The sequence below is a fragment of the Protopterus annectens genome, chromosome 2.part0 (genome assembly GCF_019279795.1).
Source record: "Protopterus annectens isolate FY-2018-M chromosome 2.part0, PAN1.0, whole genome shotgun sequence".
In the NCBI taxonomy this organism is placed as follows: Eukaryota; Metazoa; Chordata; order Ceratodontiformes; family Protopteridae; genus Protopterus; species Protopterus annectens.
Window position 1 is genome coordinate 1,377,350,352 of NC_056728.1, and position 14,564 is coordinate 1,377,364,915.

At 41.7% G+C, this 14,564-nt stretch overlaps 1 protein-coding gene across 1 annotated transcript in view; it reads left to right on the forward strand.

The window, feature by feature from the left end:
• The window catches only part of LARP7 (La ribonucleoprotein 7, transcriptional regulator), a 1,030,416-nt gene that overhangs the window by 772,874 nt on the left and 242,978 nt on the right, over positions 1-14,564 (forward strand). The gene's annotated exons all lie outside the window — the stretch shown is intronic.

The window sequence follows — 14,564 nt, forward strand, 5'->3', positions numbered from 1 at the left end:
TTCCAGTGTCAGACAGGCCACAAAGAGGCAGATACAGACGCCCAAGAGGCAGATCTCAGCCCCAAGGCTCCTACAGACCTAAACAATGGGGTGCTTCAGCCCCCAAAGGAGGAGGGGAAGATAAATCACAACCTTATGGGAAACAGTCCCAATGACTTCCTTCTACAAATGCCAAGCACATTTGACAGCACCCCTAGGGGGAAAGCTAGCACTTTTCTCAAAAAATTGGCACGTTATCACCCAGGACCAATGGGTGCTGAATATTGTTTCTCAAGGTTACAAGTTCCACTTCCACACGCTTCTAAAATCAAAAGGTATGCCAGACCTGCCACAAAACCAATGGGCAGAGGCACAAAAACAGATTGCTGCTCTTATGGACATGGGAGCTATTCAAAAAGTTCCTCAGCAAGAACAGGGACAAGGATTTTACTCAAGACTTTTCTTAGTACCCAGAAAGGACAAAGCCTGGAGACCAATACTGGACCTGTCAATCCTAAATACTTTCCTGGATGTTCCAAAATTCAAAATGTTAACACTACAACAATTTCTGCCCATGCTGGGCAAGAAGGATTGGCTAGTTACTTTGGACCTCAAGGAGGCATACCTGCATCTCCCAATCAGACAATCTTGCAGAAGATACCTCAGATTCATAGCAGACTCAATGCATTACCAATTCTGTGCACTGCCCTTTGGCTTATCTACTGCGCCCTGGGTCTTCACAAAATGCCTGGCACCAGTAATTGCATTTTGCAGACAAAAAGGAATTCAGATATATCCCTACTTGGACGACTGCCTTATTCAAGCAGAGAGCAAGGACATTCTTCTAAAGCATCTGGCGTTTGTAAAAAGATTACTAATTTGCCTAGGGTACACAGTAAACGAAAAGGAATCAAAACTAGTGCCCTCTCAAGGGATAATATTCCTGGGTGCAAGCTTAAATACAACTGCCCAGATGGTTTATCTCACGCCAGACAAGCAAAGGCAACTGACTCATTACTTTCAAATGATGGCAACAAAAACCCAGCTCCCTGCAAGAAAAATTCTGCAGGCCCTGGGCTTCATGGCATCCTGCATTCTACTAATTCCATATGCAAAACTGCATATGAGGAAACTACAGTGGTATCTAAAAAGTGTTTGGACTCAGCATTGTCACAGCCTGGAGACAATCATTCCTTTAATTTCCTGCCTACAACAGGAGTTTCGATGGTGGTCCCAGGCCTGTCACCACAATAAGGGGACAGCCTTTCATCTTATCTACAGCCAGGCAGACAATAACAGCGAATGCATCTGATTATGCCTGGGGGCACATATGGCAGGAAAATGTATTCAGGGCACGTGGCCCAAGGAACAAATGCATCTTCACATCAATCAAAAAGAGATGCTAGCTGTACAGAATGCCCTGACAGCTTTCAAGGACCTACTATATCCAGGACAACTATTAATAAAGACGGACAATACCACAGTTATGTGGTACATAAGCAAGGGGGCACACATTCCTGCCCCCTATGCAGGCAAGCCATGACTTTGTGGAACACAGCACTGACCTATCAAGTTCATCTGCAGGCACAATTCCTGCCAGGAACAAAAAATACACTGGCAGATGAACTAAGCAGAAATCTCATGGACCCTCACGAATGGAAGCTAAATCCACAAGTGTTCAACATGATAACGAGGAAATGGGGACGCCCAGACATAGATCTTTTTGCCTCCCCTCACAATTCCCAAATACAGAAATTTTGCACAAGAACTTATCACTCTCAAGCATGGAAAGTGGATGCTCTATCATTCAGCTGGAAAGGCCTGGCAGTCTATGCCTTCCCTCCGATGCCTCTTCTTACCAAAGTGCTACTAAAAGTCAGACAAGAAAGGCCAAAAATGATCCTGACCGCCCCAGAATGGCCACGCCAGTACTGGTACCCAATCCTAAAGAATTTGTCTCAAGACTCAGCTTGGCTTCTGCCTCAAATTCCTCATCTTCTGACAAAACAATCAGATTCTGCACAGTCAACTCAGACCCTTAAACCTGGCAGCATGGCAGATAATGTAGCCACTCAGACTGCACCTCTCTCTAAAGCTGTTATGGATGTTATTTTAGAAGCCAGGAGGCCCAGCACTAGGAAATCTTATGCAGAAAAATGGAAGAGATTCTGTGCTTGGAACCAGGCTCAAGGGCTCGAACCACTTGTCCCTAATATACCTCAGATTTTACAATACCTAACTGAGATGCTGGACAAAGGCTTATCTTTTTTATCTATTAAAATCCATGCCTCTGCCATTTCAGCCCATTACAATACGGAACATCCATGCCTCTGCCATTTCAGCCCATTACAATACGGAACCTCCTACACTGCGGTGGTGGTGCTGCGGTAGCGTTGTCACCTCACAGTAAGACGCTGTCCAGTTCGATTCTCAGCTAGAGCGTCTTCTGCGTGGAGACATGCGTGATTGGGCGTAGCTTCGTTGAAGGTTGTGTGGCAGAGCTGGCAACTCGGTACGTAAAAATCAACTGCCAGTCATTAGCGGACCAGAGTTCCGCTGTGGCGACCCCTAACTGGGAAAAGCCGAAAGTCCCAACAATACGGAACCTCCTGTTTTTTCACTTCCTCTACTACGACAATACCTCAGAGGGGAAAAAATATAAGATCCCCAAGGAGAGCACAAGTACCAACTTGGGACCTCAATTTTGTTTTAGAAAAACTCACACTGCCTCCTTCTGAACCGGCCAGCACAGCTGATCTAAAATTCTTATCATGGAAAATTGCTCTGCTCCTAGCAATAACTTCAGCAAGAAGAGTCTCAGAGTTACAGGCGTTAATGGCTGTGGAACCTTTCCTCATTTTTCATCAGGACAGGGTTTCTCTAAGGACAAACCCAACATTCATGCCAAAAGTGGTCTCCAATGTGGCCTTAAACCAAACCATTCATTTACCTACTTTTTACCCAAATCCCCAGAATAAAGGGGAGAGACTTCTGCACGCTTTGGATATACACAGGCAGCTACGATTCTACTTGGACAAAACAAAAGTTTTCAGAAAAACTGAGCAACTGTTTGTAGCCTATGCTGCAGGATCACAAGGAAAGCCTATTACAAAGCAGACAGTCTCAAAATGGATAGGACACTGCATCCGCTTCTGTTATGCACAACATGGCAAATCAGTGCCTGAGGGCATCAGGCCTTATTCTACCAGAGCAGCAGCCACTTCAGCAGCTTTCCTCAGAGGGGTACCAACCAAAGACATCTTAGAAGCTGCAACCTGGAGCTCAGTGCACACTTGCACCAAGCACTACCACTTACCTCTCTACTCTAAATCCAGAGCAGGCTTTGCCACTGCAGTTCTGCAGGGCCTGATAGCCTCTCCAAATCCAATTTAGACCCAGCCGCCCAGCCTCAGCTTTGGGATTCTACCCAAGTATAATGACTGCAACAGTGAAACACGATGAACATAGTACAGTTGTGTACCTACCATAAATGTAGGTGTTCAAGTGTATTCACTGTTGCAGTCCAGGTTACCCACCCACCATCCCCCTTTTTTCATTGCTGGGACTTTTCTGTACTTCTCGTCTCTATACTACCTATGTGGTGTATTTGCTTGTAGATGAAGGAAATGTTTATAGTAATATATGCATGTATTTGGGCATAATTTTATCTTTTCAGCCTTCCTATTTGGGGGCACCTGACATCTGGGGCAAGAAAAACTGAAGAAAATTGCATTGGTTGTATCTTTTATACCCCTGGCGCACTGACGTCAGGGAAGAGGCGACAGCAACCGACGCCGGACCAAGACTTTGGAACTCGGGCCAACTGCAGGTCGCCTGCCAGCAGGATAACCCGAGTGTAATGACTGCAACAGTGAATACACTCTAACATCTACATTTATGGTAGGTACACAACTGTACTTTATCCATTCTCACCTGTCAAGGTTATTATACCACTCTCTTAATTCTGACCGTTCCATTCTCTTTTCCCCACTTCTTAACTGTTCACAGTACAATATTTTAGTTTGTCTTTTTTCCCATTTTATCAGATCCGCATTTACCCTAAACTCTAGATCTCATGTCGTCCATTTTCATTCTATCCTCAGCAGATGGGTTCGGATCTGATCCTCGTATCCAAATCAGTCATTACTAAACCTTGTAATCAAAACCTCTCAAGCTTCTCCCTTACCCATAATGCACCAACCCCAAGGTACCTGAGATCTTGTTTGCCGCTTTCCCTGAAAGACATGGTTGACCTAGCTCTCTAGTTTTCTCAGATAAGTAAAAATTATAATCTTTAAAACTCCTATATCTTCTCATATTTCATTTTGTTTCTTGCCTCTTACCCTTTATGAGTTTGGATCTTTGTTGTTACCATAGTTGGTAATTTTACTTTTGATACATCTTTACAGTTTATCTTTTGTACTGTGTGTACCTCTTGGATTACTATTGCTAGTAATTTTTTTTTCTTTTCTATACATATTGTAGTCTGTTATTATCATCACTGGTAGTTTTTTCTTCTTGCCTTTTCTTTAAAAAAAAATCTGTTTTTACTTAAAATTTTTCTTTTTACATCAGCAGTATAATGTCTGAAAAAGGCCCTGCTGGCTTTAAAAAATGTCACAAACTGCCTGTGTCAGATGCACACACTGTATGCATGTACTGCCTTGGTCCATTACACACTTATAAGAGGACTGTTAAGTCTGCTATGGGTTTAATCCTAGGGCATTGGTAGAAAGAAAGAATTAAGTTTTTTTTTTAAAAGGACTACTACCGTCTGTTTTCGAAAAGGCTTTATCTGGGACTCAGTTCCCCAAAAGTAAAAGTAAGGACTTGAGGCCTTTGTTTCTGAAATCATCCACTTCACCCTGGTTTCAGAGCTGACTATGAAAAGGCATAATATGGATCTGGTAAGATCCAAAAATCCCTCACCCTTGGATCAAAAGAAGAAGAAAATGATGGACCCAACTACCTCAGATCTGACAAAAAAGCTGTTGCATGCGACTGCCTTAAGCTGCATATCTCTTCCTAGGATGAGTTATTCACCCATCCTTGGATCTGGTACCTTCAAGGGTGCCCTTACCCATTTTAGAACATCACCAACCCAAGTCTCTTGTCATTTCCATTCGTTCTCCCAGACATTTGACAGAGGAAGATGTGGAAAGAGTGGTGCAGAACATCCTGTCAGCGTAGAATCATACAGGTGTCTTACAGGCTCCTACCCCTTTGGGTCAGGAGGTCCATCCTTCAACCCCATTTCAAGTTCCTCCTCTCATTTCTTCAACTGTTTCAGAGTCCCTGGATCCAAGCCTTCTGGCTCTAATCCAGAGGACACTCAGAACAGTAGCTTCCCTGTTGGATCCAAGATGTTGGAGTTGACTCCGAAGTTGTCAGAGCTGTCTCTGCACCTCAGAGCCTCAGCACTGGATAGCTCAGCTCTGGCTTCCACCTTGGGGAGATTACTTTCAGAGCAGTGGAAGACAGCTGCCTAGAAGCTTGTCTTTTCGGAGCCAAGGTCTTCTCTTTCTTCAGAACAATCAGCCTTCAAGGTTCTGAAGAGGGTTTTTTCTGCCCCAACTGAACAGACCGATCCAACCCCCATGAATCTTCCACCTTCTACCTTGATGTCTCTGCACTTGGAGCCTCATCACTCTTTACCAGAGACAAGCCAGTATGAGACCCCAGGCTTTCCAGCAAGGTGTTATGTTTTCTTCCAATACCTCCCCAGGGCATCCCACTGAGGAAGTCACTAGGAAGAAGTACAAGAGGAAGCACTTGGACTCCCCTCGAGTCAGTCATGGAGGATACGGGCTTCAGTAAACATGAAGGTTCCCCACAATCTCCTCCAGATGTCTCATTTGGAGACATCCTTGAGATCCTAAAACAGAGAGGTAGTTGGACGCCCAGCAACCCTTCATCTGAGTAGTCAGTATTCCTGGAGGCTTTCATCACTGGCCTGTCTACCTCCTGGGTTACTCTGCCTATCGACAAGCTTATAGAATTGGTCTCTCGGCGGGTATGGATGGAACCTGACACAGCTGAACCCATACCCTGGAGACTGGACAGGATTATGGTACCACCTTCAGATAACTGTTTTGAGGTAAAGGGGTGCCCGTTGATGCCATGATCATGGAAGCAGCCACCAAAATGAAACTTGCTGAAGAAAGTTCCACTGTTCATCCCCCTAATATGCATTCTAGGGTGATGGACAAGTTTGGGAAGCATGTCTTTGCTTCACTCACCTTCTCCTTAAGGTCACTGAGTTATTTGGCACATTTTTCAAGGTTACAGAGGGATTTGATTAAGGAACTGTCAGGTACCCCCTCAGGATACGTTTCTGCAGAAGTCCAGTCATCCGTGACTTCTCAGTTGCCTATCCTGCAATCTGTTTCGAATTAATTCATGTTGCTTATTTCGCATGTAGCCAATGGAACTTCAAGGGCAACAGGTTTAGGCATTTCCATCAGGAGACATGCTTGGGTGTGCTTATGTGATTTTGGCAAGCCCTTCATGTCTTCGTTTGTCAATGCTTCCTTTGATAGCATGCCTTTGTTTCATCTCAAAGTGAAGGATACACTGTCCGGGTATGAGAAAGATGGAAAGACCTTGTCTGCAGTGGGCATACATTCTTTAACACCTCAAAGTTAGTTTTCAAGGAATCAAGGAGGTGGTTGAAAGATGTGGTTAAGGAAATCCCTGGGTCCTTTCCAGGACACACGTGGAGAAATTCCTCCAGGGGCAGAGGGGGAACTCTAATGTAGGAGGATCCCCCGACGGCAGAGGAGGCCTGCAAAACCAGGTATCCAGAGATTCTTTCTTGGATAAGACCCTACCAGTGCTCCTGAAAGGAAGCCCAATTGTCTGCCTCTGGAGGCAATCAGGGGTAGATTATATCTGCACCAGAGACCTTGGCTAGACATAACAAAAGATACTTGGATGCAGAGGATTATTTCTAGACTATATAATACCCTTTTCCCTTCCACCTGCAATCTCAATGAAAATTCCCAATGTTTCACCCAATCAGAGGGAAGAAGCAGCAATTCTAATACAAAAGCTGCTAGAAAAAAGTCACGAAGAGGTCCCACCAGACCAGATAGAATCCAGAACATACTCAAGGTTCTTTTATGTGCCAAAGAAAACAAGGCACTGGAGACCAATTTTGGATCTCAGCAACCTGAACACGTTAGTTTGGAATACCAAGTTTCGGATAATCACTGTTCAGTCCCTTCTCCCTTTTCTGGGCAAGGACAACTGGATGTGCTTGATAGAACTTCAGGATGCGTACTAGCACATAAAGATGAACAGACGATCCAGAAGGTACTTGCGCTTCAGCTGGGAGCCAGTCATTACCTGTTCAGAGTTGTACCCTTTGCCCTTACCACAGCCCCCAGGGTGTTCACCAAATGTATGGCAGTAGTAGTAGCAGCTCACTTGAGACTACAGGGATTCACATTGTTTCCATATCTAGACGACTGGCTCATTACTGTCCCGAGCAGGCATCAGTTGATATGGACAAGAGATCATGTTCTTCAGAATTGTTCTTATCTGGGAATAACCATAAACTACGACAAGTCTCAACTGGAACCAACCCAGAATTTGGAATTCATGGGAGCAGTTTTCAACACAAAGTCAATGTTAGCTTCACTACCTCCCTCAAGGGTTCAAACTATTAAGATCACAGGTCAGAAAAATAATCTGCAGTACCAAGATTTTAGCCCATTTGGTCCTTCAAGCTCTAGGATCAATGCCAGCAGCGATAACACTAGTACCTTTAGCCAAATTTTGCATGAGGATTCTCCAGTGGATGCTGGCAGCACAGTGGTCGATACTTTACAAACCTATGTCAACTCTGATACGAATCACCCAAATATGCAAGAGAGATCTTGGGTGGAGGATTCAGTAAGATCAGGTTCTACAAGGCTGTCCATTCGTTCCCCGGCAACCCAAGACCATAGTGACCACGGATGTTTCCAAGTTGTCGGGGGGGGGGGCATTTTCTGGGGGAAAAATCCAAGGCAGCTGGTCGTCTGAAGAGGCCAACTTGGCATATCAATGTTCTAGAGATGAGAACAGTGCTTTTAGCATTGCAGGCCTTCCACGATGCTCTCCCTTTGGGGACAATTGCAGTTCAGACGGACAATATGTTTGTAGTTTGGTACATCAACTAACAAGAAGGGACCAGATCATCCCCTTGTGTCAAGAAGCTCTCAGAGTGTGGCAAAGAGCGATCTTATCCAATCACTTTCTCATAGCGATGCACATTCCGAGGAAGTCCATTGTGATAGTTGACAGACTGCGCAGGTGCATTCTTCTACCTTATGAGTGGTCCCTCAATAGGAATGTGACAAAAATGTTTTTTCGTCGATGGTGCCAGCTTTGCTGCAGCCTTTTTGCTTCTTCCCTAAACAGCAAATGCAACAGCTACTTTGCCCTAATCCCCCCACAGGGGAATCACCGAGGGATGCTCTACTTCACGATTGACCCCCCGGTCTACTTTACGCCTACACACCGATCCTATCTGTCAGATTGAAGAGCAAAGTCATCCTCTGCTCTGTACTGGTCCCCTCCCGGTCTACTTTATGCCTACCCACCGATCCCATCTGTCAGGGTGATGAGCAAAGTCATCCTCATTGCACCATGCTGGCCTCAACAAATTTGGTTTCTTTTCCTTTGGTCTCATTTAATTCATCAACCTTGTAACCTGGATCCAACTCCAGACCTCCTGTCTCACCTGTTGGGCATGATCCATCCTGACATTTCGCATCTCAGCTGAAGGCTTGGTTTCTCCTATTCACTTAATAGGCACACAACCAATGCTTTATTCCCCTTTCTGATATATTCTTTTATCTTCCCATAAACCTTCAACAAGAAAACTTTGTACAAGTCAGTGGAAAAGATTTGTTTACTGGGCACAACAAAATCATGTTCAGGCTTTTCCAGCTCCTATACATAACATACTTGAATTTTTAGCCTTACTTTTTGGAGAAGGGAGTAGTTCCTCATCCATTAAAGTTCAATTAGCAGCAATATCAGATTTTCATATTGGATTCAAAGGTTCTTCAGTAGCCTCTCACAAATTGTGCAGAGCATTCCTGCAAAGCACTGTACTTTTGAGACCTCCATTTAAGGACCATGCTCCCCCATGGAATCTCAGTCTGGTACTGCAAGCTCTAATACATTCCCCCTTTGAACCAGCAGCTAAATGTGACCTTATGTATCTCACTTGGAAAACTTTTTTTTCTAGTAGCCATTATGTCTGCTGGACGAGTTTCAGAAATTCAAACCTTGTTTTCTAAACCTCCATACTCGATCTTTCAAAAGGATAGAGTGACACTACAAACTAATGCCTCTTTCCTTCCCAAGGTGGTGTCAGAATCTAATATCAATCAGTCCATTAATTTGCCAGTATTCTTCCCTAAATTTGAAAACCAATGTAAATACATGTTACATTTATTAGATGCTCACAGACAATTACGTTTTTATTTACGCAGAATTAAAGACATCAGAAAAACAGAACAGTTATTTGTTTCCTTTGCAGAACCCAAAATTGGACAAACCAGTATTTTATTTGTCTGTAGCAAATTGGGCACTACGTCACCACAACCTGTACAAGGTCATTCAACTAGGTCCATGGCAATTTTTCAGCTTTTCTTTCCAAAGCGTCAGTGGACAATGTATGTGCAGCAGCAACTTGGGCTACTCCTCATATATTTATTATTCATTACAAGTTGGATCTGGTCTCCAGCGGTAGAGCATCATTTGGTTCAACTGTGCTCGGAATATCCTTCCTTATAGTCCACCTGGGATTATAAGTAGCTGGGAACTCTGTCCCATCTGTTGAGGATAGAATGAAAATGGACATCAGGTAAGTTATGTACTTACCATAACATTCCGTCTGTGTTGTCCATTTTCATTCTTCCTCAACTTCCTGCCCACCAACCCCCATCCTTTCTATTCTCAAACTTCTGGAAGAATGAGCTATTTGAGGACATCATTGTTCTTGATATTGAGCTCCAGATATAGTCTCTTTCTGTATTAAGCACATGCATTTTTACACCTACTATGTTTATGCATGTTAAAGATTTCCTTTTTGTTAAAGTTAGCAAACAAGATATGAGGTAACTTGGGGTTGGTGCATCATGAAGCTCAAGAGTTTTTGGTTACCACAAGCTTTAGTAATGGCTGATTCGGATCTGAGCATCGGATCTGAACCCATCTGTTGAGGAAGAATGAAAATGGACAACACAGATGGATTGTTATGATAAGCATATAACTTTTTTTTTGGTCATCCCTCTCGCCATCACCTCAAAATTCCACCAAGCTCAATTTCCCTGCTTTATAGTGGACTCTTGTCAGCAATGATAAGTTTGAGTTTGTTCCCTCTCTCTCCCCCTCCCATTTTAATATCATTCCAGTCTCCTTGCCTTAAAACAAGTTTTTGTGGAGAAAATAATTTCTCCATCCAGTATGTGTGGACATATATCTTGGAGGTAGCATAGTAGCCTTAAGTCACATAACAATATTGCTATAAATTTGGTACTCACAGTCGCCTTCATCTGTTGCACTTGTCATTATATCGCAGCTCACTTGGAGCTTTTGTCCTTCCCATATGTTTTTAGATATTTCTCTTCCCATGTGAGCCCAGTCTTCTTGCCTATATATAAAAGCCTGCCCTAACTATATGATTAGAGCCATTGTAAACATTTTAATAGCTTTTATCTTTTGATCTAAATCTACCATTATTGTTTCCCATCTTTCTATCATTTGCTTTATTTTCTCTCATTACTGTGACTCAGCTGGAGAATCTTGTGCTTTTTTCATGATCCATATTCCTAAATATATAATGCTCCCCAAAATTCAGAAATCTATCCATTAGTTCACTCGACAGGGATTACTTTATGCTGATTGTTTTTGTTTTATCCTTATTAGTTTTGTATCCTACAAAAATCTTGTAGCATCCTAATCAAATTTATAGTGACATTGTCTGGGTTCGACAAGAGTATTAGCTTATCATACAAGCAAACAGTTGTAGTTTATTTTCTGTTGTCCTTCCCTGCCATCTTTTAATGTTTGACTGCCATAACTTTGGGGTTAGAGGTTCTAAGTATATTGCAAAAATCAATGAGGAGAAGGACAACCATGCTTGGTTCCCATGCTCATATGGGGCTGCCCCTGTAATTGTGCCTTTTGTGTTTACCCTTCCATTAGAGCTTTTGTATAGGCTGGAGTAATTCTACTAGCACGTCTCAAGATTTCATCTTCCTGAATGTTTCCTGTAATTATTTCCAGTTCACCCTTTTGAATCCCTTTTCTGTACCTAATCATATCAGCACCAAAGGTATTTTTATTTCCTCTAGTTTCATATGTATCATATTCACCAGTCGAGTATTGTCAAAGGTTTACCTACCTCTTTCAAAACCAGATTTATCTTCTTGAATAATTTTTGGTAGCACCTTTGCAATCCACTTTACTGGTATGGCTGTAAACAATTTATAATCATGATTTAATACTGCTTTTTACCGCAGCAGGGCTAGCCAACTGGCAGTATAAATCTTGGCTCAAGATGATTGTCACTGTTGAAGTGACACCCCAACCCCATATGCAAAAATGGGAAAAGGGGTTGAGGATGGATGGATGGATTTAATACTGCTATTTGTCTTTATGACTCTGGACTGGAGGTATCTCTCCCTTCCTTTGCAGAACAGAAATTGTTGCTTGCTTCCAAGAATCTGGGATCCTTTTCTCCTCCCAAATTTCATGAAATGACTTGTACCACACTTGATTCACTTCCTCTTCTTCCTTCCTTCCATATCTGTGTTGCTAATGTGTCCTGTCCAGGTGGTTTGCCCTTCATTTTCAGCATCTGCTCTTGTGTTTCCTGTATTGATATTCTCGGAGTTACTTTTTCTGTATCTTCCTCTGATAAGAATTCCTTCATAAATTGCTCATACTCCCTTTCCCACTCCATTGTCTTCTGTTACTCTGCATATATCTGCTGTACATGCTGTTGAAAAACCTCTCCATATCTCTTATCTTCACAGTTGTATTTTCCACTTTTTGTTGTCAAAGCATAAGTGTTAGCCATCTTTGTAACTCGGGAGTATTTGTAGAAAATTTCTTTCTTAGCCATGTTTGCTTCTGCCATATTTCTTCCTCCAAATAACTGTTCCAGATTTCTTCCAATTGCCCAAGTTCCCCTTCTTTTTCTCCTTGCAGATTATCTTGGTATCATAACTCCTTCATTATTTTTAACTTGTTCGTCTGGAATCAGACCATTCCCTGACACTCGAATTCTGATCCTTTAAGAACTTTTGCAATTTCTTTTAATTATTATCCCACATTTTTTATTATCTCATCCTGGCTTGTTATAAGTATCTCTTTTATTTGCTTTAATTGATCTCTTAACATTTGTTTCTTTCTCCCTGCAGTGTCTTGCGTGCATCTCTGCATCCATATACTTCAACTGCTTGAGCAGTTTTATTTCCACTACAACAGCCCTTGCCTTGTTTTATGTTAACATCCCTCTGATAAGTGAATTATGTTCCAGTCTCCTGCCATCAGTAAAATCCTCTGCTAGAATTCTATGATTTTTTCCACCATCTTGCCTTATCTTTTCTTTTTCGTTTTTGGTGGCAGATAGATGCTTCTCACAGTAATCCTATTTTTACCCCAATCCTTTCAGCAGTATATATCTTCCATGCTTTTCTTAAAGATTTGGTACATACCTAATGATTGTCATAGCACCTCTTTTCTTTACTTCTACCTCCTCAGTATAAAAAAAATGTCCCCCTTGTTCGTACAAATTTGTCATTTCCTGTTTTATTTAAATGGGTCTCGTAAAATATTAATCCACACGGCGTCTGATTTATGTGCTTCCGTACTTTTCTCTTTTTACCATGTCTTAGAGATCATTCACATTCAGGGTTAAAAATGTCAGCTGCAGACCCCAACCTGTTCTCATTATCCTTACTTATATACTTTGTTTTCTTTTGTGTTGCTCCCATGTTTTTAAATAATCACTGTCCTTGGTATGTACTGAGATCCTTTCATTATCTAAACTTTCCATTCACATCTCACAATTACAGTTATTTTCCACTCTTGATGCTTGTATCCTCCCTTTCTAGCTATCTGCTTATGTGTTATTAATTGACACCACTTTCTTAATTCTCCACTCGTGTCATATTATTTTCCCTCATCAGTGTAAGCCGGTAATTTGTACTTCCCCCTCATACCTTCCCCATTTGAACAAACCTTTTTTTAAACTATGTACATTAATATATTGGGAAACACCTCACTTCCACTGTACTCATGTTTTTTGGTCCAGATATGGCTATTCTCTGCACTTTATCAAAACTCTTACATGTACTGTAACACACCTACTCGACTCTTTTAGCCTTGTATAGTACTTTCTCACAGTCATGGTAAATTAATTTCCTTTGTCAGCGATTTTTGTTTTCTGACTTATTCAGCTTTCACTCCATGCCTCTTATTGTCTACTTCTTAATTTGTTTTTTATCATGTCATCAAAACCACCCCACACCCATCCTTTTATGTCCAGAGAGTACTCCCATTTTTATGCATTGTTTCCAATGTCTAGCACGAGAGCTTTATCATGTATTTATAACCTGCAGTTCTCTATTCAAAGCCTCTGTGACAATTTAATGTTTCTTCCAACTTTGCTTTGTATGAGAATTTTTGTAAAAAAGTGTACCTGTGCCATGGAATCATTTCCCTTCAGCAGGGATCTCTCTATACACCTCCATCTGTTGATATCTTCCCAACAGCTTGCGTGATCATTGGCTCATAACTGTCCATTACTTTTCCACATTTTGGGACAGCAATATATATCCCCCTTTTTTAAACAAACTGTGTTCTCTATTGCACTTAATATTTTTTTTTATAGTTTAGGGTGGTATTCACCTTTATTTTAACATCTGTTGCCAATACCTTTCCAAACCACCTGTTAGCACTAGTGAACACAGTCTTTTAATTGTTTGCATACAGGGGCCACATTTTCTATTCTATTAATTTCTGTTTGTTCCTTACTCTAGTTTAATTACAAACTTAGTCATGGATAAGTAAAGGGAAAAAATCCTACCTCAACCTTTTCAGTTCAGACCATGGTTTATAGTGTCATTCCTTTCCCTTTATGCACAAAAAAGACATCTTGCATTCATTCTTTCTCCACGTTGGTGACAAATATTTTACACCATCTCACTTTCAGAGAGCATATTCTTAACTTACATTGAATGTTTCTACATGTCTTTGTCTACCTTGCATTTTTTTCTGGAACATAGAAAATAAATTAAGTGGCCATCTTGCACAGGTTTCTGGTTGCCAATGTGATTCGTGCTAGGTCTCCTCTCCATTTCCATCTCCCTTCTGTAAGTGTTGTCTGTACTTTTCATTTCTTCCTCCATGTTTTCCATATCTAGAAATGTCTTTACCCCAGACGGAAAGTATATCTTGAAAATTGCAGGGTACAGTAAATGAAACCTTCAACTCATCTGCATACCTTAAAAAACAAGACAAACTTTCTTCTTTGTAATCTAGTTTTTAGTGGATAGTTCTATTATATGAAGATCTGC